This window comes from Parasteatoda tepidariorum, chromosome 8 (genome assembly GCF_043381705.1).
Source record: "Parasteatoda tepidariorum isolate YZ-2023 chromosome 8, CAS_Ptep_4.0, whole genome shotgun sequence".
NCBI classification, from domain to species: Eukaryota; Metazoa; Arthropoda; class Arachnida; order Araneae; family Theridiidae; genus Parasteatoda; species Parasteatoda tepidariorum.
In genome coordinates, this window is record NC_092211.1 from 15755874 (window position 1) to 15782545 (window position 26672).

The window sequence follows — 26672 nt, forward strand, 5'->3', positions numbered from 1 at the left end:
AATTTGTGAACTATAATTGAAATTCAAAACTCGATAATAAAAGGAGGGGAAATATTAACACTTGAATTTGATTATTCAAACCTAAATAGATGAATGAAAAAAAAGGAGTTTAAAAATGCGATTGAAAGTGTTAGAAAATAACTGAATCTAAATTCAGTTATTTTCTATACTGAAATTCGAAATTAGCACTTCGGCTTTTATTTTTACTTCAGATTTCATCTGCTTTGTTTTCTTTTTAAAAAAAATTTAAGAAAAAGAAAAAAAACGAAATTTGTAGCAATGTTATTTTTATAACATCACCTTCTGAAACTTAAAATAAACAGCTTTTATCGATATTGTATGCGAAATATTTAAGATAGAAGAATGAAAAATGCTGCATAATAATACAAAATATTTCAGCAAATGATAAAAATAAAAAAAAAGCGTCACGAGAAAGCGGAAGGAGGGATTAAAAATATAACGTTGGATATGCAACAATCTATTTAAATTAATTTTTTGTTTTTAAATATTATTCTAGAATTATCTCTCGTAAGAAAATAACAATTTGGTTATTATTATACTTGCAAACTGAAATGCAAGAAATATACGATGGAAGTTAGTGCATTAGTGATCATCACAATGTGCAGAGAAACTTTCAATTTTACATTTAGAAAAAGAAAGATGCTAGTATTTGGTTAAATTTAACGGTTCCTTGCTTTAAAGAACTCCAAAAAGCTCGGTGCTTCCTAGCGAAGTTCCTTGGTAGGGATTTTAGAAAAAAGTAACAACAAAATAAGGTTTTATAATTTAAGATAAAATTTGTTAGTTTTATCATGATATCTCAGAGAATGGATCCATTCAATCGTTTAAATTTACTTTTTAGTTTCTCTTTACAACTTCCAACGTGATTTGTTAGGCTTATTGCCGTGAGCTTGCCAACGCATCACAAGAGCCTATTTTAAATAGTAGCAAATCTACCACATTTACGCAACTAGAAATTTTGGAGCGAGAGATATCATAATATCATTGAATTTTGCAGCAAAATTAAAGTGGTGCTAGGTTGAACCTATGGTTGAATTTGCCTAATTATATTTCATGAACTTGACTGCTCGAATTTTGTACGAGCTTTGAACACCTTATTAAGGTTGCAGAATATGTCCACCGTATTATTATGCTTCAAGATACTGATAATATGGTTTAATGTTGAAGTTATTTCTTAAGAGTATAAAGAACATATAGCCGGGTTACGGAAATAATCACATTTTTCTCAGTAAACTGATAAGAACTTTATAAGTTCCACAGATATACGGATGCGCATCAGTTCAACGCACTTCTGGGATTGAGTTCTATGCTTTTCATCTTCATAAAAATGTCAATTTTCAGTAAGCGATGTCTTTTATGTCTTCTGCTCCTAGAAGTGTGTGTAGTGTTTGCGCGACTTCATTGGTGGGACAATCCGCAGATGCGCTAGCTCATACCAACTCTTCAACTCTTTTATGTCCACTGTACTTACAGCATTTTTACAGCTATTATTGCACACAACCGATGGAATTCTGTTGAGTGCACCGAGATTATGACTCAAGAAAGCCTTTTTATTGGTGGAGAGGATCATAATATTAAGCGATGATAGGCCAGTTTATGAGCACGTACTTCATATGAGTACCTTCATCTAGTAAGCTCTATAGGCTCTTCATTCGATTGATTTTGGGCCATAGATTTGGCCATAACGATCTTCTCTGAGATGTTGTTAAGCAAACATTGTTACAGAGAAGAAGTTTATTTTTTTTTTATAAATTGAAAACCCGAAGGAGAAACTTTAGATTTTAAGTCCCCTCTTTCCTGTACATCTTGGATTTTAGGTTAAATATTTTATTTCAATGCCTTGTTTACTTTTTTTTTTCTTAACGACTTTTTGATAATAAAATACCATACGCCAGTATTAAATGATGATTTTTCAAAAGAAGGGAGAGATAAAGTCCACGATTGATTGAAATAGCAAATGATTACTAAGCACTACTCTCATCCCTATAAATGATTTTTTTTTCTCAGCGATAATAAGGAAATGTAATAAAACAACGCAATTTATTAGTTTCTGATAGATAATTATTATGAGTACGTCTACTTGTTTGCAGTTTATTTTGTTTGAAAAGTATGCTCTACTTTTTCATTAAAAGGCAGCAAAAATCAAACATTTGTTCCCTTATTTTTTTTTTCACTTTTTTTAATATGAATTTTATGTTGGCTAATGTTTGCTAGAACAAATCCGGATCTTTAGAGTTTCTTTCCCTCCCTAAGAAACTCCGTGAATAAAATTCTAAAATTTTCAATTTCTAAATTCTTAAATTACCCAGGAGAGTGAGAATGAGAAAATAGTAGCTCCAAAAATGAAAATTATTTAGTGCAAAAAATACATATTTTAGAGGGTAACTTAATTATATTTCACTGAGAAAAATACTAGTCAAAACTACCAGAATATGGTAAAATTTACCGTGTTTCTGTCCTTAAGGAAAAACCAGAAAGGTTCCGTAATTTTTACCGAGGAGGTTTGAAAATGATTTGGTAAAATTAAAAGTAAAATATGGTTCTTTAATACGTGATAAAATTTAGCAAATGTGATAAAATGTGATAATTTTATCATGATATCTTGTAGCATGATATAAAAACTATTTAATCAACTATCTTTTTTTACAAAAGATGCGATAATTGGAGCTATTATTTTGAAACCAAAATTAAGGGTTTTTTTTAGAAATGTGGTTACCCTACAGTACAGAAATTTCAAAAAAGTTCTTCTCTTGATGTTAGAAGAATGCTAAAACCAGGAATTTTCCCATCTAATCGGATGAATTCTGGTTTTTCCGATTGGATCGGATAAATCTTATACCTCCGTATAACTAGATATAATGCAGTTTTCTCATTGAAATTCTTATTTTTAGCAACAAGTTATATCATGATCCTCGTACATTGAGAAGTAAACATAGTAATTTAAAAAAACAAAGAAACTAAGGAATACATTTGGATTTCATCGTAAATTAAGTTAGTTTATATGAACGTAAATCACAAAGATATTTTTATCATGCTCATCTGCTTTGCCTGCCCGCTGTTTACACAGTATCCAACCTTGCAGAAAATGAGGTAGGGCAGGAACATGCAGCTACGACGTATGATATTACTTATTTTTAGTGTTTGTGACATTAGTTATTTTCACTTAAGAACTTTAACTTTTTATTAACAGAAGTTAAACCTTAATTTCAAGTAATACGAAAAAATTGAAAGAAAGCTTTGCTAAGTTTAAAAGCGATCCCGTTACGTTATATATTAGTCAATTGAAACACATATAAGTTAATTGCGAAAACATCCATTCTATTAAACCCTACACTGTAAGAAATTCTTGATCAAATTACGGTAAAAAGTACTGGCACTCAGGGTGCCACGACCCTGAATGAGAAAATTCTAAATTAATTCTCGTTATTACTCTTACTTTGATTGGGTGTTATCCCTGTATTTTATGTGTTTAAAAAGATAATTTTAATGAGAATAATCAATAATTTTTAATCGTTCTTTAAAACTAAATAAAAATAATGTCTGAATTATATCAAGGAGGAATATTTATTTACATTTTTACATTTATTTTTACATTTTTACATTACAAATATTATTACATTTTTTTAAGTTATTAAGAGTGAAACAGATCAATTATTAATTTTAGATGGGTTCAAAAAACGAAAGATCTACTAGAAAAAAATTTCGAAGTAGTTATGTAAACTATTTGATATTTATAAAATTTTTTTTAAAAAAATGGCAGTTTTTAGGAATTGAAGAACTTTGTTGCTTTATTCTCTAATAGCAAAAAAGTTAATAACGTTTTGTTCCCGGAGTAAAAAAGTCTGAAGAAATTACCATACTGTATGATAATGACACTTCTGATGAAATGAAAAATTCTAGCAAATCAGAATATACTCCATTCAAACCATTCATTTAGTAATTTTTCCGTTCATATGGCAACTGTTTACCGGAAATTCTGATTTTCAGAATTATGGTTCTTGTTACCACACTTTTTGTAAAAAATTCCGAATTGAAAATTAAATTTAACCCAATAAATTGTCTTTATGTCGTCCTCTAAAGTATGAATTACTAATTTTCACCACATTTACCAAATTTTATCACACATTATGAATATATATTTTATTGTTAATTTTACCAAAATCGTTATCAAAATTTATTGGTAAAAATTACTGAGTTTCGAATGTTTTCATAGTGCCGAAAAAGAGCTTAATTTTACTACATTCAAATAAAATTAAATTATTAATTATTAAACTAAAACTAAACTTATTGGTGCGACAAATTAAAATCATAAATTATTTATTATTTTATAATATTAATTTGACTATACATTTTTTCTGCAGCAATTATAAGTCTATTATTAATAAATGCAACAGTTAATATAACAAAAATCTATATTACCAATCAAACAAAATTTTCCCAAACAATATTTTGTACGATATTATCTTCCAAAACTCCCCTTATTATTTAACTTGATAAAAATTTATTGGCTTTTATTTATTATTTCTGACTCAACAAACTCGGACTTTTTTGTTCTGTATGAGTTAAAAACTTCTGTTTTCAGTATATATTACTGTTTTTTATGATGCAGTTACGAAAATAGACTTAAACGAGTACAAGAAAGTATAGAACAGAAACTTCCTCCATATAACGGAAAAGTGAGTTTCGGAAATAATGTTTTTAGATGGTAATTTTACAAATTTAGAAGGTTTCAAATATTTTAGGTCCAAAAAAATATACTTTTATAGATGGATTTTGCAAATAATTTTCAAGAAAACAAATATTATAAAAGCGTAAAAAAAGCTGCTATTCCTCCTATTACATTACATCCTATAGATGGATTTTGCAAATAATTTTCAAGAAAACAAATATTATAAAAGCGTAAAAAAGCTGCTATTCCTCCTATTACATTACATCCTATATTTTCAAGAAAATAAATATTATAAAAGCGTAAAAAAAGCTGCTGTTCCTCCTATAATCCAAAAATTACCATGTTAAAAATACTGCCTTTTTTTAGAGGGGGGTTGGTATTGAAAATAGTCGTAATATATATAAAAGTAAAAACCATTTGTTAAAAAGCAAAATATTAAAGTAAACTTGTTAGAAAAACGAAATATAAAGATCAAAAATCTTGTAAAAAAGCAAAGAATAAAAGTAACCTTGTTCAAAATCAAAATAAGGAAGTAAATACCTTATTAAAAATATGAAGGTGTATCAAAAAATTGCACTTTCGTTTCGCTTTTGCTAGATAATAAAATTAAAATTATCATTTGAATGCGTTGTTTTCTCAAAACATTATAATAATATTCCTCAACAGACAAAAAAAAAAATATTTTTAAGTTAAAATAAACACGTGAAATTATGTTTTCATATTTTGTTAAACTGCTGAAACACCCTTCAACAAATAAACAAATCGTTTGANACGCTGTATAGCTGTATAATATGCTGACAATGCAGCTGTATAGTATCACCTGATAATTATAATTTTTCATAGAATCTTATAGTGCGTCTAATAATACGGCCAGGAAATTTAGTATCGTAGTTGCATTTTATGAAAAAGAGGGTAATATTGACGCTGTATAGCTGTATAATATGCTGACAATGCAGCTGTATAGTATCACCTGATAATTATAATTTTTCATAGAATCTTATAGTGCGTCTAATAATACGGCCAGGAAATTTAGTATCGTAGTTGCATTTTATGAAAAAGAGGGTAATATTGACGCTGTATAGCTGTATAATATGCTGACAATGCAGCTGTATAGTATCACCTGATAATTATAATTTTTCATAGAATCTTATAGTGCGTCTAATAATACGGCCAGGAAATTTAGTATCGTAGTTGCATTTTATGAAAAAGAGGGTAATATTGACGCTGTATAGCTGTATAATATGCTGACAATGCAGCTGTATAGTATCACCTGATAATTATAATTTTTCATAGAATCTTATAGTGCGTCTAATAATATGACCAGGGTAGTATCGTAGTTGCATTTTATGAAAAATAGGATAATATTGACGGTAATTTGTTCGAGTTACTATTTTGCTAGTGACAATAAAAACGTTGCTTTTGACATTCAATGAAACGTTACTTCTGTATACATTTAAACATTACCGAATTATCGCACAAAAAAAATAAGGCTATGACGCTATCATTTCTTAAAGTTTCATTCAGAAATTGATCATCAAATCAATTGGTCAGAGATTTTTCAGTCAAACCCCGCTATAGTGAACAGGATTTATAGTGAACTCCCGGATAAAGTGAATGAAATGTTTGCAACCATGCTTTACGATACACGTATAATATTATTTTTTGCTGATATAGTGAACCATAAAAGAGAGGAAATTGGATATTATGAATTTTTTTTACTGTTTTCGACTCATTTTTCATTCATTTTATAGTAATTTTGAAATTTCTACGAAAAAAACATTTACCGATTTTTAAAACCATCAATTATGTAGAATGTAGCCATAAGCATTTTTCTTCTTTTCTTCTTCTACCTCAGTTTTCCATCCCTAAATTTTTTGCACGCAAGACAAGGAATAATAAAAAATAAAAGTTAACACATTTTTTGTTACTACATTATACCTTAATATTATGGGTCAATATTAAGGTAAGATATCGGGCTATGTGTTAATTCAGAATATTGTCTTCGAATTTCTTCATTTTAACGCTATTCAACACGCTATTGTATATATATACATACATAGTAAACTATAGGGCCTCATTGTGTACCTCCTAATAAGCCAATGATTATTTCCTCTGGTATAGTACACTAGTATCCGGTAATATAATACGTGATCCAATATAAATATTATGCGTCAATATTAATTTAGATATTAGACTATGTGTCAATACCGAATAACGACTTCGAATTTCCTCATTTTAAAGCTATTTAACACGCTTATATATATACATACATAGTAACCTATATAGCCATATTGTGTACCCCGTATTAGGCCTATAATTATTTCCTCTGGTAGGGTACACTAGTATCTGGTAATATAGTACGTGGTCTAATATAAATATTATGGGTCAATATTAAGGTCTGATATCGGGCCTTGTATTAACGCAGAATTTTTATATCAGTTTTGTATTTCTTTTTATTGGTCATTTATTTAAATAATGTGTATTAAAAGGGAGCAGTTCAGACAAATTAGTTAAAATTGTTTACAGTATGGATATAGTGAACTCCCGGTTATAGTGAACCGAAATTTTGGTTCCATGAGGGTTTGACTGTAGTAATGAACAATACCGAAAGCAAACTCACCACAGCTCTTTCGATTATTACTATTTTGTTTGCGACAGTTTCTTTAAAAAATTTTAAAAAAAATAAAATAGATAAGTAAAATGCGTCTAAACGTTACCGACTATGTTACCGAAATGCTATGATTTTAGTTTTTTTTAAATCAATTTTGTATTTCTTTTTATTGGTCATTTATTTAAATAACATGTAACAGAAGGGAGCAGTTCGGACAAATTAGTTAAAATTGTTTGCAGTACGAATACAGTGAACTCCCGGTTATAGTGAGCCGAAATTTCGGTCCCATGAAGGTTCACTATAGCGTGGTTTGACTGTAGTTGCTCTTTCTGAGAAATGAATAATACCAAAAGCAAACTCACCACATTTCTTTCAATTATTATTATTTTGTTTGTGACAGTTGCTTTAAAAAATTTTTTAAAAAATATGATAGATAAGTGAAATATGTTTAAACGTTACCGACTTAGCAATTATATAAATGTTATGATTTTAGTTTTTTCTTAAAGTTGAGTTCAGAAATCACTTGTCAAATTGAACTATGTTGTGAAGTGAAAATTATAATAGTTTCAATTGTGATACGCAAACAATATGGAAAGAGATTTTCCATTAATTTGCGTTTTTACCGTTTATTAACGTTTACTATAATTAAAAATAAGCTCACCAGGAATAACCAGATTACTCTAGTAGAAATGAATTAAGTGTGTTGCTTTTGTAAAACTTAAACATCGTTATAATTACAAATACGGGTCATTTTCAGAACATTGGCACATAGACTGTCTTTTGATTTTAAGTAATTTTAATTACTGATATTAAACAGTTAATCGTTTATTAATGACAGTTGAAAGATTTAATTGCATTTTTTCCAATAAATTAATATTTTCTTATGCTTTAATGTGATCCAATTATTAAACAATAAATAAACGTTTTAATTTAACCTTTTTTGAACGTTTAATTCGAAAATGAATTGATATTGAGCAGACACTAAATAGCAGCCATATTTTTATAAGAAATGATCAATACAAAAAAGAAATCTTTTGATTTTTTTAAACCATTTTTTCAAGAACAGTGAAAAAGCATATTTTTTTTTTATTTCTTGTTATTCGTTTAAAGGTTACCAAACTATCGAAGAATAAATAAACGTTGATTTATAAACTGTTTCGAACGTTTAATTCAGAAATCTTGTAATTCCCCTATAACTGAATAACTGAATTAATTGATTACTATGTATAAAGCTAATGGACATATTTTTACTTAATTATAGTCTGTAATGAAATAAAGACTTTTCATTAACCATGTTTAAAATTGAGCAAAACATGTGCCTTAGTAGATGATAAATATTAATATAAATTCCACGCAGGCGACAAATATTATTTTAATCCACCAAGGAATAAATCAAAGTAAATTGTTTACTATACTTAAAAATAAGCTCACGATGAATAACCAGGTTACTCTAATAGAAATGAATTACATGTGCGGCTTTTGTAAAACTTAAATATCGTTATAATGACAAATATGGATCATTTTCAAATATGGGTCATTTTCAAAACATTGGTATTTTGGCTGTCTCTTGATTCCAAATTGATTGATTGAAAATTCCAAATAACATTTTTAGGCACTCAAATTAAATAACTGTATTCTTAGTAATTGAATATAGAAAAAATTATGGTCAAAACTACCAGAATGTGGTAAAATTTAAGGTTGTTAAGGGTTTTAGGGAAATTAGCAATAAAATATGCTTTAATAATTTCTGGTAATATTTGTCATCATAGAACCTTAGAACATGAAATAAGAACCACTTCTAAAACCATTTTATTATTATAAAAAAGGTTTGAATTTTTCACTAAATGCATGGTAATAAGAACTATTATTTTGTAAACCAGACCAAAAAATAATATTATTAAAATACAGTGTATTTTAATGCTTACATATTAACTACAACTTTAAACATATAACTTTAATATTATCCGGTATTAAGTTACGGAAAAGTTACCAAATGGTATCTTCTCCGTAAATTCTCCACACGCTACAATTTTATAATGAGTATTATTTCATTATTTTGTTCCTAATTTTACCAAAAATCAATTCCAAAGAGCCTTGGTAAAAATTACCGAGATTTTTGGTTTTCTCAACCGTTACACTGTTAATTTTACCATTTCCTTGTACTTTTTTCTCATTGTGCGAATCAAACAAAATGTTTTTAATCAATATATTTATGGGACTATTGACGAAATTTGAATGTTGCAAAATTACTTTTATTTGCTGGAACTTAGAAGAGAGAGTAAAAGAAATTTAAATGCAAACATAGTTTAAAGTATCAGCTTTAAATAATTTCATCAAAATGAAAAGATCTTATAAAATACAATTATTCTAGTGAATTCCCTAACCCGAAATTATACTCGACACTTTTTCAAAATAGGTGCACATCTAATTGCGTTGAAAGTTAAAACGTCAATTTCACTGGTTTCACAATCTAATGGCAATTTTACTGCTTGTATTTTTAACTATATCATTGCATACCAGCCAATAATACGAGCCATGCATTAATTAAAGGTGAAACAATTGATATCCTTCTTTTTTTGTTCTAAAACTAGTTTATTAGCAGTTTTCTCATTACTCATATGACTATTCGTTTGCATTTAAGTGATTCCAACTCAAAACTACTTTTTTTTAAAGTAAATAAGTATAATTAGTGGCAAAGCATTTTCGAGAAGAAAGAAATTTAAGAAGAAATTGCACATAGAAAGAAGTGTGAAAAAAATTATTCCAAATACAAAATATTTCAATCACTGTTATAATTATTATGCTTTTAATTATTACAGCTCTAAGAGAAAATGAGCCATGTTCCTTTTTTTTCAAAGATATCTTTGCCCCAAATAATTTTAAATTTAAATAGCAGCATAATTTGTTTCTAAAACCTTAATGCCTAGACTATCTAAAAAGACATTGCAGCTTCATGTATTTTTTTAAACACCAAAAATCATCTGCATTGATTCCAATACCTATAAGTTTTGAGCGTAACTATAAGTAAATTTGCCTGTTTTTATTTTTAAAGTAAAAATTACTAGAAATGAGCCGGAATGATTTTGTAACTTACATATTGTAACAGTATTACATACTATGCATATTTACATATATTACCTATTTGTGTGTAATAGTATTACATACTATTACATATTGTAACTATTACAAATATTCATAACTACATATCTCTTATGTTTCCTAATTTATATTTTCAGGTTTTTAATGGCCAATTCCATGATATTAAGGTGTCAAGTTGGTCATTAGATAAAATACAAGGAAAATACATCGACCTGATTCCATACATGAAAAGAAAACTGTAAATACCAATAGGCATTCCATGTGACCTCTTTTACCGAAGGACGTCCCTAATCTCCGAACAATTCATCGGACACTACATAGAACACTATGAATGCGAAATGGAATAAAATTGGTCACGTTTTTCTTTTTGGAAAAGAAGACCAAACACAACGCCCAAAAGAACACGAAGACGTTTGGCATTATTTTTCTAGGGTCATCGTAATTTTTGTAGGTGTTTGCATTTCATATATCGGTATAAAGTTTATGAGGGATTTATGCTATTATTAGAGTCAATCAGAAGTATTACGACTTATAAAATGCTTAGAGATCACGTTTATATCTTTCATTAAATTGGCAGGTGTTTTAAGGAAAATGTTTTTTTCTTACTTAAGAAAATAGCAAGTTACCCTTTGTTTCTTATTTTTAATATAGATACTTTTTATTTTAATACTCTATGAACATTACGGTATCTTATACAAATAAGGGCGTGGAATTATATAGACTATTTGACAAAGTAAATGTAAAGCATTTGGTCTTTTATTACTGTCTGCTTTAAATATGTGACTCAAAAGTTTGCGATTTATATTATCTAAAACAGAATTAATCACTAAATTGATATGAGTTTCGCAATAAAGAGTCTATTGAAAATCAGGCACTTTGAAGGCACCAACGTCAATTTTAAATGACAGGCTACAAAATTTTCTAGTATTATAATCAGTCTAATAATTTTTAAGCTCTTTGCATTGATGCTTAATTTCAGTCCAATTAAAAAATGTATCGTCCATTGCTCAATTAGCCTCATTTATTTTAAGTTGTTTGCCATGAGTTTTGCAAGGTCATTGCGAAACGCCAGAGACTGTAATTTTGATCCAGAGACTGTTAATTGTAATTCGACTGCCAGAGGCCAATACTGTAATTTTTACCTATTTTTCTTTCATAATTTATAGATTTAAATGCATAAAGAAACAGAGATTGGACAGAGTTATAGCAAATATATAAAGGTATAGAAAATATATAGACGGATAGATATTATTTTTTTAAAAAATGCTCAACATAGAACTACTTACTAAATTTACACTAAATTTTTAAAAATGTATGGATATACAATGGTAAGATATATTCCCTGATCTGGATATAAAAAATATTAACTTTTTTGTACAAACAAAACCTTGGCAAATTCGTTAGGAAATGATAAAACTCTTGCTTTTATCAATTTCAGCTTTCAAAACTATATATTTAATATATAAATATTTAATAAATAAATATTTAATAAATAAATATAATGATGCGTTTTTTGATAACTCCCAAAAAAATTTCATTTTAATTTTTAATGAAATTTTATCGCAAAATTTGTTTTTTGGATTCGTATCCACATATGATAGGAATGCAATAAATAGTCAAGGTGACAAGATACGCCATATTCATTGCGGAATTTTTCCATCAACACTTTTTTCATTTTTTGTTTATGCAATGCAATGTTTATTTTTGTAAAACAATATAATAATGTTTTAAAAGTTATTAAAATGTTATTAAGAGAAAAGTTACTAGTAGAAAATTGGCAACATATATTAACACTCTTGTGTCTCAAAAAATATGAATTTTATTTCAGACATCGCAGAAAATACCATACAGTGACACTTTTTTTTTAAATACATTCTTGTAAATGTTTTATTTTGATTAACAAAGAAACTTATGTGGTATCTTAACAGGGTCAAATCAGAAATATTTTAAAAATAGTTTTAAAATGGCTGCAGAACAGTGGACTTTTTTATGTTTACAAAACTAAATATAAAGATTTGTAATACTTTTTTTGAGATGTCTCAGTTGCTAACTTTTAAATCATTTGTAACTTATCTGAAGCGCAATTTAGACATCTCGTGCTGTATTAGTAGCAGTTCTAAAAAGTTGCATAACAGAATACATATTACTAAAACTATCTCACAAGCCATAATTATAAGATTTTGTTTTAAAAGAAAACCTTCACATTTTAAAAATAGTTAAAAAAAATAAATGAACTATTTTTTACTAAAAAGTATAGATATGTATAAACACAGAAAACTCAAAATATCTTAAAATAAGCTGAAATAAATATAAAATGTAAAAAAAATATTTTAAAAGACGTCTTAATAACTATTCGTACAGCTTGAAATAAATAAATTGTTAGCACTACGATGTATTTAGGAAGCATTATTTAAAGCCATACATATTTAAAATAAATTCAATAAGGGCTGTGAATTATAACAGCTGTCATTTGTTATTTATTTTAATAGTAATTATGCTCCGTTACAAAGGTTAATTTGAACATATTTTATCATTTTAATTATTCTACAAGATGTAATATTTTTTTATTTTGTTAAAGTGTTTAGCTACCGGCAAATACCAAGTGCGTTAGACGCTCTATTAAATTATGCTGCCGAGTAGCTGGTGAGTCTTACCGTATAAAGCAAATTACATCATCGAACATACCGTTTCTTACGTTAAGATTGTCCTATAAAGCTTGTAAGAATTTAGGAAAAATTAAGTTTTAATAACTTTTTGTAAACTAACATTTGATTTGTGATCAAAAGGTTTAATACTTTATTTATAAAATAAAAAGATATTAAATAAAATTTTAATAAAGTAATGACTATATTCTATAATTTCTTCTACGAAATTATGTGTTCAATTCTAATAAAAATATAATAAGTTAAATTTAGTTCCATTATCGCACTAATTTTTAGAACACAAAAAAATAAAACTACGTGATTAGGCTATTTATATTCTCCTTAATCACGTTTACTATCTAGTAGAAAATATACCTTACCACACGAACACATAAAATTTATTGTTACAAGTTTTTTTATTTAAAATTCTGCTTTATCACTATCACTTACAGATACATTAAAAATTTATAACCTGTTAATATTTTGTATAACTTAAAGTTTTATAAATGTTTTTGAAAAAAGAGCTTCTCAGAACGAGAAACTTATTTAAAAATTCTTTTATAACAAAGATGTGCAAAATTGAAGCCTATTTAAAAATAAACACTGTTTTAATATAATTTATTTTTGTCTCTAGTTTTGTTAAACTTTCAAATTGATTTTGAAAGTAATCTTGGGAATTATTTGTAATACGAAAGTGAACATGGTTAAAAGACATTTATGGATAAGAAAAAAAACGGAGAGGAGAGTTTGTGCATAAATAAATAAAAAAAATTTATATTATTTAAAAAAATTAAAAAACTAGTTTTCCTTCTTCTTATGTAAGTACTCTATTAAAAAATATTTATTAAAAAATAACTAGAAATTTCTTTTTGCAAAGAATTCGACCTTTCGTTTACAAATAGTTTTACATAGCATATCTTAAAAAACGAATTTAATTTTCAAAAATGTGAAACAATTTACTTTTTAAAAAAATTACTTAGAGAAGTAGAGTAGAAAAAAGTTGTCAATATTTTGATTTTGAGTGTGTTACTAAAATATTTAAGCTCATATAAAAAGTTACATTTGAGCATTATTTACACAAAAACAGTTTAATAACTAAATCAAAGCAACTTTACAAGTATAGGGGAGAAGGAGGTCTCTTTAAACATCTTATATTTTATCATTGAATTTATTAAAATCGTTGAGATGAAGGAGTTGAATAAATATGTATACTCGGTTTAAGAGTAAAATACACCGATTCTTGTGTATAAAATATTATTATATTCGCAAATGATGGAATTTTTACAACAATTGTAAAATAATATTTTTAGTATTAATCAAAATCTAATAGCAAAATATAGTCTCTTTACGGTAGTATTTGTATTACAATACATTTAAAATCGCTTGGGATCTTATGGACATAACAGTTTTAGGTTTAAATTATTATTAGCCAAGTAATAAATAACATTTTTACGAAATTCTTCCCTCAAAATCAATGCACTAAATTCAATTTTAATACTTAAATCCGTTACAGTTAGGTTATGTTTTTTGTTCCTAAAATTAATTTTCCTTTGAATATAGGTAATACTACTACAATAAATAACCAATCTCTGCTTACTAAATATATTTCCAGAAATCAATTGTATTTTTATGCTACTACATTTTCACTGAGATGCTTTGCTCGGAAAATTACGTTTTGTTTTTGCTATAGTTTCGTACTCAATAGTATTCATTTCGACAATAATAAGTTAAAATATTCGAATAATTAATCGCAATTCATTTATTAAATAAAAATTCGAATGTGAAAATGCATTTTAAATAAAATATTCATTTATTTTACTTTAGTCTCAACTTTTATATGAAAACTCTGTAACATTGTATATCAACGCATATGATGTAACATTAAAATAAAAAATCGAAATCAAATTAATATGTGCTTTCAGAAATAGTTGCAATGTATTATATTACATTTACTAGAATCAGTTATATTTTTTGAGTGCATAAAGGAGTCCAAGTTTATATCATTTAAAATATGATGACAATGATTTTTTATGGATAAAATATTATTCTTATGACACTTTTGTGAAAAGTATTTTTTTAAGAATAATCAAAGCAAATTTACTAAATATATTTTCAAGTTCTTATGTGTCGTAGATTTGAAAAAGTACCTTTCTGAGCATGTAAAAAATATTACCTATGAGTAGAATACAATAAAATGAAATATTTTCAGTCAAATTAATTTTTCTTTACTTATAAAAGAATATTTTTCGATATTTATATAATAATAATTTTTAGTAAATAATCAAAAATAATTAACTAAATAGATTGAGCTGTTACACAGCATCGTGGTTATCATCGTTTAAAATATTTTAGTTCACCTGGAAAGATTTGTGTATAAATAAGCACTAAGTTGAATTACTTTGAATAATAACAATTTATACTACCGTCATGTGGGGCTACTTTGTGCAGGATTTCGCAGTTTTTGAACTTTGAAATATAAAAAAAACTATGTTAATTCAAACTTTAGTAAAATTTATCGATATTATATTCATAACTGAACTCAGACGAGTGAATTTGATCAATATTGGCATTATTTGTATGTAATATTTACAAATAATAAGTCAAAACATACCTTGCGCAAAGTAGCCCCCAAATGAGGCTACTTTGTGCAGCGATAGGAATTCAGTTCAATAATCATGTTTTTAGTAAATTATTGATATAAAATTGTTAAAAAAGTTAATTGTTGACATTTTTAATAACAAAAACATCAAGATATGTAAAGATATTAGTTTGAAAATAATTTTCAGCATTAAAAAAACATTTTTTATAAAGAATTTTTTCTTAAAAAGAATGTTTATTTCAAGACATTTGAAGCTTAAACAAAAGGAAACCATTTACATTTTTGAAGATTGAAATGGATGAAATTTCAAAAATAATAATTATTACATATTCATTAACATTTTTAATATTGATAAATTTGAACATAACATGATTGAATGAACATGACAGAACTTGCTCTTCAGTTTCTATCAAAATCATCTGATGTCCTATAAAATATATTTTTATTTGTTAAATCGTTTGATTAATTCATTAGAAAAATCTTTGTAGAAGAAAAATAATAGTTTTCCAGCACGTTTCACGTGTTTCTTGTGAATTTTATTAAAGATAGTATTTCTGTGGATTTTGTATTTCCGAGAAGCTTCTGCAATCGACATACCACCAGCAACTGCTTGCAAACATTGTTGCAGCTTTTCTAAAGTGTAATCACGGTAGTTTCTCGTTCAAGATATTTTTTTATAACATCTGACAATTTTTCTGTCGAAAAAAAAAACGAATGAAATTTTGCACAAAGTAGCCCCACAGTGCATTTTTTTTTTTCATTTTCCGTTTATTTGTTATTAATTTTCACATTTTTTTAACGCTAACATGACATAATTGTTTATTAATATATAATTAAAAAATTTTGCACTTACGACAATTGTTTTATCAACGTCTTCACAGCTAAAGTTTCCACGCACAGTTTTCGACGTTCTCGGAAAGTAGTTGACATTGGATAAACAAAACACACTCTGAGATTGTTTTAAAATTCGAAAAAATGTTTGTATCAATAGAGGAGACTTAATTCCACACATTTGTAACGTAAACAAAAAAAACATAATACTGAGTAGCAGCACTTGAAAAGAACCAAATTCGAATTTGCACAAAGTACCCCCGATGCATAAAGTAGCCCCACATGACGGTATTAATAAATTTTTTTTAAACAAAATTAATAATTAACTTATTTTTATGATGGAATAAAATACTAAATGTATTTTGCATATTACATTTGTTCTTGCTTTTAGTTTATAAGACATACTTAAATTAAATTGATGTCATTTTATTAAAAAAATACTTCGAAAAAATAAAGTCTTACTTACCAATTCTATTTCTAGATGTCAGTTGCTTAGTGGCTTACAGAAGTTACAGCTGCATAAGCAAACGAAAACAACATTTAAGCTATCTGCTACCTACAGAAATGTAAGTATTTTTCACAAACTTATAATCCAATGTCAGGAATGCGTTCCTGATTGGATAGCTAAAAAAAGAACATTTATTCTGAAGTACAATTGCTTGAAATCTTCCATTTACAGTATAGAATTTGATGTATACTGCCTGGTCGTTATTCGTCCGCATCAGACCCATTAAGCATTTTATTTGCACATAAAACTCACACCACCGATTTTATAATGAATGCGCACATTAAAAATTCATTCAATGATTTTAGTTGCTTTCAGAATTAATTTTTCGGGTATATAGCAAAATGCGTTATTTTTAATGTGCTATTTAATTTTCAAGCATATCTCTATTTTTTTTCTTTCAAATTAGAATATTCTAAAATAAAATGCAAACACGAACTTATAAAAATGAACTAAACAGTGTATTAAGAGTTATGTTAAATATATAAAAACAAAGTATGTCAACACTTTAATGGCAATTATTGACTTTAATCAAACATTATTTCATTATTTAATAGACTTAATTTTGCCCGATTTTCAACAAATTTCTTTGTTTGATTTACATATTTATTTTCTAAATATTGACTCTTCATTTTCTAATTAAATTATATTGAATTTTTTCTTCTTGAGACTTTTTTAGCATAAATTAATTTTAAATATCAATTGAAAATATTTTCGGCTCAAAAAGTATATGAGAATATTCAAAGCGAGAAGCGAAATGTGCAAAATATTTTCACTCAACCGAATGCATTTCATACACTAATATTTCAAACATTTCAAATAAATAATATTCCTATGGGATTTTTTGTTTTTAGTTTTACCATGAGTATTCTGTTCTGGTGTAAAATATTTAAATTAAAAAGAGCATAGAACAGTTTTAAGCGATTTTTATAAACCGTCGTAGAGGATTGTGCCTCATTTAATCCTGTAAATTAAATATATACTTTCATCTAGAGAAGAATTTAATTAAAGTCTAAAAAAATTTATAAAATAAAATAAAAATCTTGGATTAATATAACGAAAATCTTGGATTATTATGCCTTTTGGGTGCTTGTTTTCTTTACTCCTAGAGCCCCACGTCTCAAAGAATCCTCTGAGTTTTTTTTCCCCTTTCTTCACGGGTTTTACTTCAGACTCAAGACTTCAGACTTCAGTTTCTAGCAACATTTTTTCATTATACCTAAATTTTCTAATTCCAACTCGAGAAGTATTAGCAGCATTATAGATTAGCCAATACTCATTTCACCATTTATGTTTCATATAAAAGCTTATAAAAAGCCACACTAAAACACGACTAATTTTTCTTGCACTTTAAATTTCAACTCCAGAAATAAATCACGTGGGTGTGTTTTCTCTCCGGTAATCTTCATTTGATATTGCTTCCTCATTCACTTGATACATACAAAGTAATATTTCTGTTCAGATGTCAAATTTAAAAAAGAAAACAATGTTAGCAACAATGTACTTCGTTCTGTAAGATTTCGTTATTAGCGAAGAACATCAACTTCTTTTAAAAGAGTCTAAAAAATGTAGCTGGCTAAGAATTCGTGTTAAAAATAAAAAGAGTATCGATTATTTTCACTATAATGAGCATGCATTTAAAAGTATAAAAAAAATTCGATAAAAAATTCCATAAAAATTTATTTTCTCATCAAAAGGATTATGACCGTTGCCTTATAGAGATATTTAAAAAATAAATGAATTTCTGAAATATGCATAGTTTGATTAAAAGTTATGCAAGATGCTTTAATAGGAAAAAATTTTGAATTATGAATTTAAAATATTTCTAAAAAAAACAAAGTTCTATTTTAGACATACGCCAAGCTTATTTTATTCAATTCTAGTATAAATTTCGTTTGTATTATGCACTATGCTTTTCTGTGTTCTGAAGTAAATATTTTTCTAAACTTAATGAGATATGACTTATTATATAAAAAACAGGAACTGACCACGTTTGTTTTATTAACTTATTAATTTTTTTTCTCACTTAGAAGAAAATTTTTATATACTAAAATGGTAATTGGACATGCTGTTTAAAACACAATAGATATAATACATGAATTTTTCTAAAAACTACACAGCAAAATTCTTACCAGTTTTTAGTTATTATTTTCAATCGTGAATTAAATACGTTAAGAACGTATTTAATTCACAAGTGACTGTTAAATTCTGTTAAGAACGCTTTTCATGATTTGCTTATACACAGAATTTATGCCACTCTTTTTTTTTTTTTNTTTTTTTTTTTTTTTTTTTGGCAATAACTTCTCTTATTGACCAAATATAAAAATTACAGTTTTATAACCATTACTGTTTATTCTTTTCGAAATTTTTTATTAAAACTAAACACTGCAATTTCAGTGCATTGCATTATATCACGAAAATTAAAGAGTTTGCTCTAATTTTTTTATTAAACATTTTAGATAAAATGTAATGTCTTGGACAATTTAATTTAAGTTTGTTAACACAATGAATTTTCCTTTTAGTCTTAAAAAAATACTCCTTATCTAAAGTTTACAGATTTTCCGTAGCCTGAAAAAAATAATATTTTGAAATTTTGACTGACTTATATTGTGCCAAACAAAGATTGATTTTGAAGTCCAACTTCATGAAAATATTCAAAGGAAAGACATTTTTTCTTTTAAATATAATCTTCTAAATTTTGTTTTAAATACAGTACATCAAAACAAGAAAAGTTAAATACTTAAATATTTTATATAAATACTGGGAACACCGTTACATTAACACTTTGACATTACTTTGTAGCTCAGCTATTAACGCTTTGCTCGATCAATCATTTAATAATTCTTGTTTATAACTTTGCTGTTTATAAATAATTTATTAGTGTTAACAAAAATGTTCTTCTTATATTTTTAAATTTGAAAACGGCATTTAAAAACGTTTATTAAACATTAGTTTGTTATTACCTAACTTGATTATTACACATCTTAATTTATTATCGCCCTCTTAAATTGTTCATTAAAATACTTTGATATTAATAAACGGATCTTTCTCCATTAAAATAATTATAAACTAAAACAATGGATTAGTTCGATAAAAATTTGAATTATAAAAATTACCTTAAAATATCCTTTTCTGAAGCTTTTTGAATTTTAATAAATTAAATTTATATCTAAAATTTTCTATTATTGCTTTATCAAAAAAAATTAGTTACACGCTGAACGAGGACATTAGTACTTTAAACTACAATATATTAAGTTCCTGCAACCTAAATAAGTGGTTAAATTGAACTATGATTCACTAAAGGTTGAGTCATAGAAACGTAGTTCAAGTTTAAAAATAATTAGTTTAGATTTCTGAATAATTAGCTTAGGAAATTGCGACATAACGTGCTTTAATTTAATACCGTATTTAGGCTGCAACCAAACTGGGTGACATTATGAGTCAAAGTGCACAGAAACGTTTAACAGTTTACTCAAGATTTTTAAATGGTGGCAAGAACAAGCATTGGAAGTAGAGTCAAAGTATGTTTTACTAAATGGTGCCTATTTTTAGTAAATGACACATTAAATTTTTTTAATATTATTTTATATCTTTTGAATTATATTTTAAATCAATGGGAAAAGAGCCACTAAGTACAATTTGCATCTCAGAAGACCCATTCAAAATTTGTGAAAGCTCATTCTATACGTTAGTTTTTCTATACATGACTGTAAAATAATGTTAATTTTTCTTCATTTTCACCCGACCTTGTAATCATAATAAATAGGAGCATTACTGGCAACATAGGAATCAAAATTTTATATTTTATACTTTATAACTGTCGTTTTCTTTTTTTTTTCTCTTTTTTTTTTTTTTTTTANTTTTTTTTTTTTTTTTTTTTTTTTTTTTTTTTTTTTTTTTTTTTTTTTTTTTGAACAGCTGACGCAATTTTGGATTTAAGACTACCAATGTTCAGCCCCGTAACCTTGTAATTTTGAACCCAATTCTGAAGACAGGGGAACTCCTGGATCAAGTATTAGGAGAAATTTGCCTTTGTGGAGGTCTTTTTTTTTTTAACGAACTAACCTGCATTTGCGTTACATGGAGAGAAAAATATCGAAAACCACCAAAAATTAGATTAATGGCAAAGGCATCTTAATCCATAATTCCTCTACCAGTGGGAATATTTTATGTCAGTGTGGTTGGTGTGTTTCGGCGCGGAAATAGTATCGACCAGCCATTGCTGGTATTTGAACCCGGCTCACCTTAATGGAAGATGAACGCTTTATCCCCTGAGTCACCAGAGCTCAAGGATCGAAAGTGAACAATCTGACTGCATTTGAAATAAAATTGCAAATAGCATTGGCTTAATTATTTCAATAAAAATAATCAAGTATTATTGATAAGCAATAGTGTATATTTCTAGAAATTTTTAAGCATGGTGAACCATCATATCATTCAACCGCTAAATGGCTCACATTTGCACCATTTTATCCTACTTTTTAAACTTTAACTGCACGAAACAATGGTTTAAATTGAACAGGGATAATGTTCACTTTAATACCCAATTACAGTTGCTTTCACGATATTAGAAGAATTTTGCATTGAGTAACAGTTATATGTAACCTAATGAAAATTTCTGACAATCAATTAAGTGTAAAAAATAAGATTTGTGTAGAAGCTAAAGCGTAGACTGTTAATGCTAAATGCTGTATGAAATCTCTTTGTTTTAACATTGAGCCAAATATAATATAAGAGCTTATTGTATAAAATGTATTTGTATATATACTATAAATACATTTTAAAAAGCATATAACGGTATCTTTAAATGTTTTGAACAAAAGCCTTTACGAAAACTCAAAAACTCTGTACACTCTGATTTTTATCAATATTAACTTGTTTCCGTTTTTTTTTTTTTTTTTTTTTTTTTTGTTGGCAACATTGGTAATTTTAAGAATGGAAATCATAGCTTTAATTTATATAGATGATAAGACGCCTTTAAGCAGTACAAAAAAAACTTCTATATCAAACATTGAAAGAAGTTATCATGTCTTTTTGAAATTGTACAAGGGAGTAACATGGACAAAAAACTGTTTTCAATTATCTGGACTATTATGTGAACTGTTACCCATCATGATCCTTCATTACCGCTATGGTCAATATGCTAGGGCATATATATCAGAATGCAAGTTAACCAAACATCAAAAGCTTTCGAACGCTGGGAGTCTTGATTTTCTCTAAATGACTTAATAAAAAATTTTGTATAAATTGAATGATTTTCTACGTAAGCTGTTAAAAAAATAAAAAAATAATTAAAATAAGGAAGTATTCCAAATACTGAGAAAGTGTTTTCATTCAGAAAATTTGTTGAAGTATTAAATTTTATAATAAACTAATATCAAAACGTTTTAGCAAATATTTATATTTAGTAAATATTTATATTTACTAAATATTTATGTATAGAAAATATTTGTATTTAATGAATATAAATATTTTCTATACTTATAAATATTTTCTAATATTTTTATTTCCAACAAATATTTAACATTTATGTTCAGTAATTTTATATTTATATTTAACAAATATTTATATTTAGCAAATATTTAAATAAACAGAATATTTTTGTTAAATAAATATTTTTGTTAAAAAAATATTTTTATTAAGCGAACGATTATGTATAGTACATATCTATATTTAACATGTTTTTGCGTTAGGTAAATCTAGTTTTTACACAAATTATTGTACTGTAAAATATTCTGAATCAAATCACCGGGAAAAGTACTGGCTCTCAGGGTGCGGGAATACCTTTTACCGTGAAGTCTATTTTTTCCAAAACATGTTATGGAACAAAATAATCTGATATATCGTATTTTTTACATTAATAATTACCGTAAAATCGCTGAATAATTCTAGTTATATAAATAATATTGTTAAATCTACGGAATAATATTTTACGAAAAAAAATTGATTTTATGGTATAATGGATTTTATGCATGATGCACACAAAATGACGGTATTTTGTACCGGAATTTGGTCCGGAATTATTTGCCGTGTGCACTTTAGTTTTAGCAGCACTTCAATTAACTAGTATATTTTAGGAGGTATTTTTGCATTATGCGTGCACATGACTGATGATAATGGTGCACAATAACGCAGTCGCAAATCACAAATTCGGTAAAATCATACGCTATATTCTTAGCATGCACTTACTATATAAGTCACAAAAAAAGAAAGATTACCGATTGTTTTAGAAAATGAGTGCTGTCGATTGTCTGCGTTGCTTCAAAAGTAAAATTTCGAAAACTGTTTTAATAAAACATTTTTTTATCGATTCATAAATTCACTCAATAAATTTACATTCGTGCTGCCGATAGCTAATATAAGGTTTCCGGTACTATTCATAACAAGAATCAATACCTTGCAGTTGTAAAATATTTGATATAAATCATCCCAAATACGAAAGGTCCACAATGAAAAAATAGTACTATAAATCAGTTGATAAACACCACATTAAATTTTTCTTCGATTAATATGTTCTTTATGTTTGCAATAAGGCGCATTCTTTAAGAAAAATAAAAATATTTATATGTTTCAGGAAATAAGTTGGTGTATGTACCAGAACTCATGGACACAGTTATGACAAAATTAAAAACGACGGATATGTGTGAATCTACTTTTTAAAATAATCCCTTATCACAAACTTAAAAAATTTTAATTAGAAAATTTCAGACAATTTTTATAGGTCTAATAGCATTCTTTAAAAAAAATAAGTAATGAATATAATGTATGCATTAAATAATTTCATTGTTGCGATTATTATACAATCATTACAAATTTGCACAGTTTTTATTATTACGCATAGCATTGTTATCTGGTTTAATTATTATAATTATTATGAGTACAAATTTGCATGTAATTGCAGCATTAATAATTTTAATAAGATGTGACCAATGTATAAAAAATATGACAGCAATTTTCACAATTATGAGGCTTATGATTATGTATGCTATCATAATATAAGCATAAGCAATATTAATAAAATATGAACAGTGTTTACAAAGTGTATAGACATTGATTTGATGAAATTTAATCTAATTAATGTACATGAAAGTGCAATTGATGCAGTTTCTTATAAAAATTTAAACAACGAGTACAAAATATGGTTTTTATAAAATGCAATTCGATGCACAGTAGTGTAACTAATTTAAGAGAAAAATTCTTATAAAAATATAAGGAAAAAGTAAATTTTATTTTTAACTAATAAGTGAGTTCTTATAAAAAAAAATTTTCCTGATAAAGTTTTTTAAAATGTTTTCGTTTTTTTTCTATCACATTCATCAAGAAAAAATATTTGAACAAAAAATATCTGCTGTACAAGCAAAAATTTGAGTTTGATATTTTGCTGTCAGAGGAATATCAATAAATTTTCAATTTTCTTCATTAAAATATCAAATGAATGAATCCTTCTATTTTTTATACCTTTTTCCATAGGCAATTATCAACACATCCTATTAATTAAAGACGTTTATTATATATGAAAATAACATAAACGCGATATTTTCTGCGTTTTTCTTCAAATAATTAAAATTTATCTTCCTTAAGTTAGTTAAAATTTTTTCCATCAAAAAATTTTTCAATAACAATAATGACCATTAAAAATTTTATATTTATTAAATTTTGTACAGTTATTATATAATAGTAAAATTAACTTTTAAGAGAACAATGAAATTATTAAAGCTTTAAAAGTAAACATTCTTTAAAAAAAGTATTTCAAGCGTTTAATTGAGAGGTTTAATAAATTTGCATCAATAAAATTATGAAATATATTACTTACAATTAAAAACTTTCAATAATCATTTTCTTAAAAATATAACTAAATCTTCTTCAATATAAAATAAATATATACATATAATATAAATATATAATAAAAATATAATAAAATATAAATATATAATATAAATATAAAATAGCTATTAACAGTTATTTAACTGTTAATAGTCAGTTGGTTACCTATAATTTTCTTAACAGAAATTATTTTCATTCAATGACAATATAATATTTCGTATTTACAAATCCTATACAATTTTATATAGTTGTAAAGCTGTATAGAAATACTAAAAACATTGGAAGTTCTTAAAAAATAATTAATAATAGTTATTTTTCATTTTCACTTGTTTACCTATAATTTTCTTAACTTAAATTCTTTTCATTCAATGACAATTTAAAATTTCGTATTTACAAAACCTATACAGTTTTATACAGCTGTAAAGCTATATAGAAATTACAAAAACATTGGAAATAGACGCAATTTTTGAAAACGAAAATAATGAAAAAAACAATAATCAAGCTTTATTTGTACCTTTAAAATTTTAAAAATTAGCACTTATACTTTGAAACATCTAATAATAATTTCCGTAAAAATTATTAATTATGTTTTCATTTTAGGTGGCTGTAGGTAATTTTCAATGAAAAGAAAAATCTGAAATAAACAAGAATTCCTTAATGGTCATGTGCATACCACGCCCTTAAGACAAGATTCAAAGAATGTGAAGTCAAAAAGATAAAGAAGAGCATCTTGACAATTGATCGATCATTATACATAGACTGATATTTATGTGTTCATCTTTTACGAGTCCTGCGATTGGCTGAACGAAATTCGTTCTAATGATATCTTAATTGCAGTGCACGGAAGCTCAGGAATTCGAAGATATCCAAGATTTCAAGACATTTTTTGAAAACTTAGATAACTTAAATGCACAGTGTTTATATTTTGATAAGATATTTGTTGATTTCTTTTCAGGTATTGATAATGTTTTCCATTGTTAGTAAGTATTGACGAATTATTGTAATTAATCTTACTTAACGTAAAATAAACTTATATATTTTTCTGAAATTATGTTTATAATTATAGATTTACGCACACTAAAACTTTATAGTTTGCACAAGAGCTTGGAAATCATGAACTAATTAAAATTTTTTGGAAGTAATTTTTGCCCCCTAATAAGCTCTTTAAATGAGTATTGAGGGACAATTGTCATTTTTTCGAACTAATTGACTTCTCAATCCTTTTTTTTTAGAAACGAAATTGCGAACATTATGTTTATATTACCAAAATTATTTCGCAGAAATTGAAAAAGTAGAGACAATTATCATCTTAATATTATAATAATTACCTTTTCTAGTTTTTTCTTCAAGAACTTGTCAAGTTGGAACAAAAATACTTTCTAAAAGTCGTAAAGATACCACTGTTCCAAATAAAATTTCTTAAATATAACGTTTTTGATTAGTTTATTCAGAAAATTTCGAGATAAGTTTTAAGTTTTCAATTTTATGATTAAATATTAATTTTTTCAAAGAATTATGTGAATAAGTATTACTTTCAAAAACGGAATCAATTTTTTAAAATACAAAAGAGTGAAATTATTTTGAAAAATAGAGTTATTATTTTTTGAAATCATAAAACCAAGTTTTAAGTTTTAACTTTTTCGCTATGTATGCACAGAATAAATACTGTTAAAGATTTCATAATACTATTATTTTATTATTTTGATTAAATATAATGGTTCTATAGCAGCATGTGAACAGCTGCTGCAGGACCGCTACTTACAAGAATACTTTTTGTCTATAAACAAGTATGAAGTACTTGTTTATTTAAATCTAATTTTTTTTCAATATATTGAATTAGATAGTGCTTTGACTTTTTTCTTAATTAAGCT

At 26.3% G+C, this 26672-nt stretch overlaps 1 long non-coding RNA gene across 1 annotated transcript in view; it reads left to right on the forward strand.

Moving 5' to 3' along the window:
- The window catches only part of LOC122269152 (uncharacterized), a 39428-nt gene extending 13579 nt beyond the window's left edge, over positions 1 to 25849 (forward strand). Inside the window, exons 2-4 of the long non-coding RNA XR_006225004.2 lie at positions 10538 to 10847; positions 16954 to 17038; positions 25402 to 25849. This is a non-coding gene — a long non-coding RNA (uncharacterized lncRNA). The remainder of the gene's footprint in view (positions 1 to 10537; positions 10848 to 16953; positions 17039 to 25401) is intronic.
- Positions 25850 to 26672: the final 823 nt, after the last annotated feature.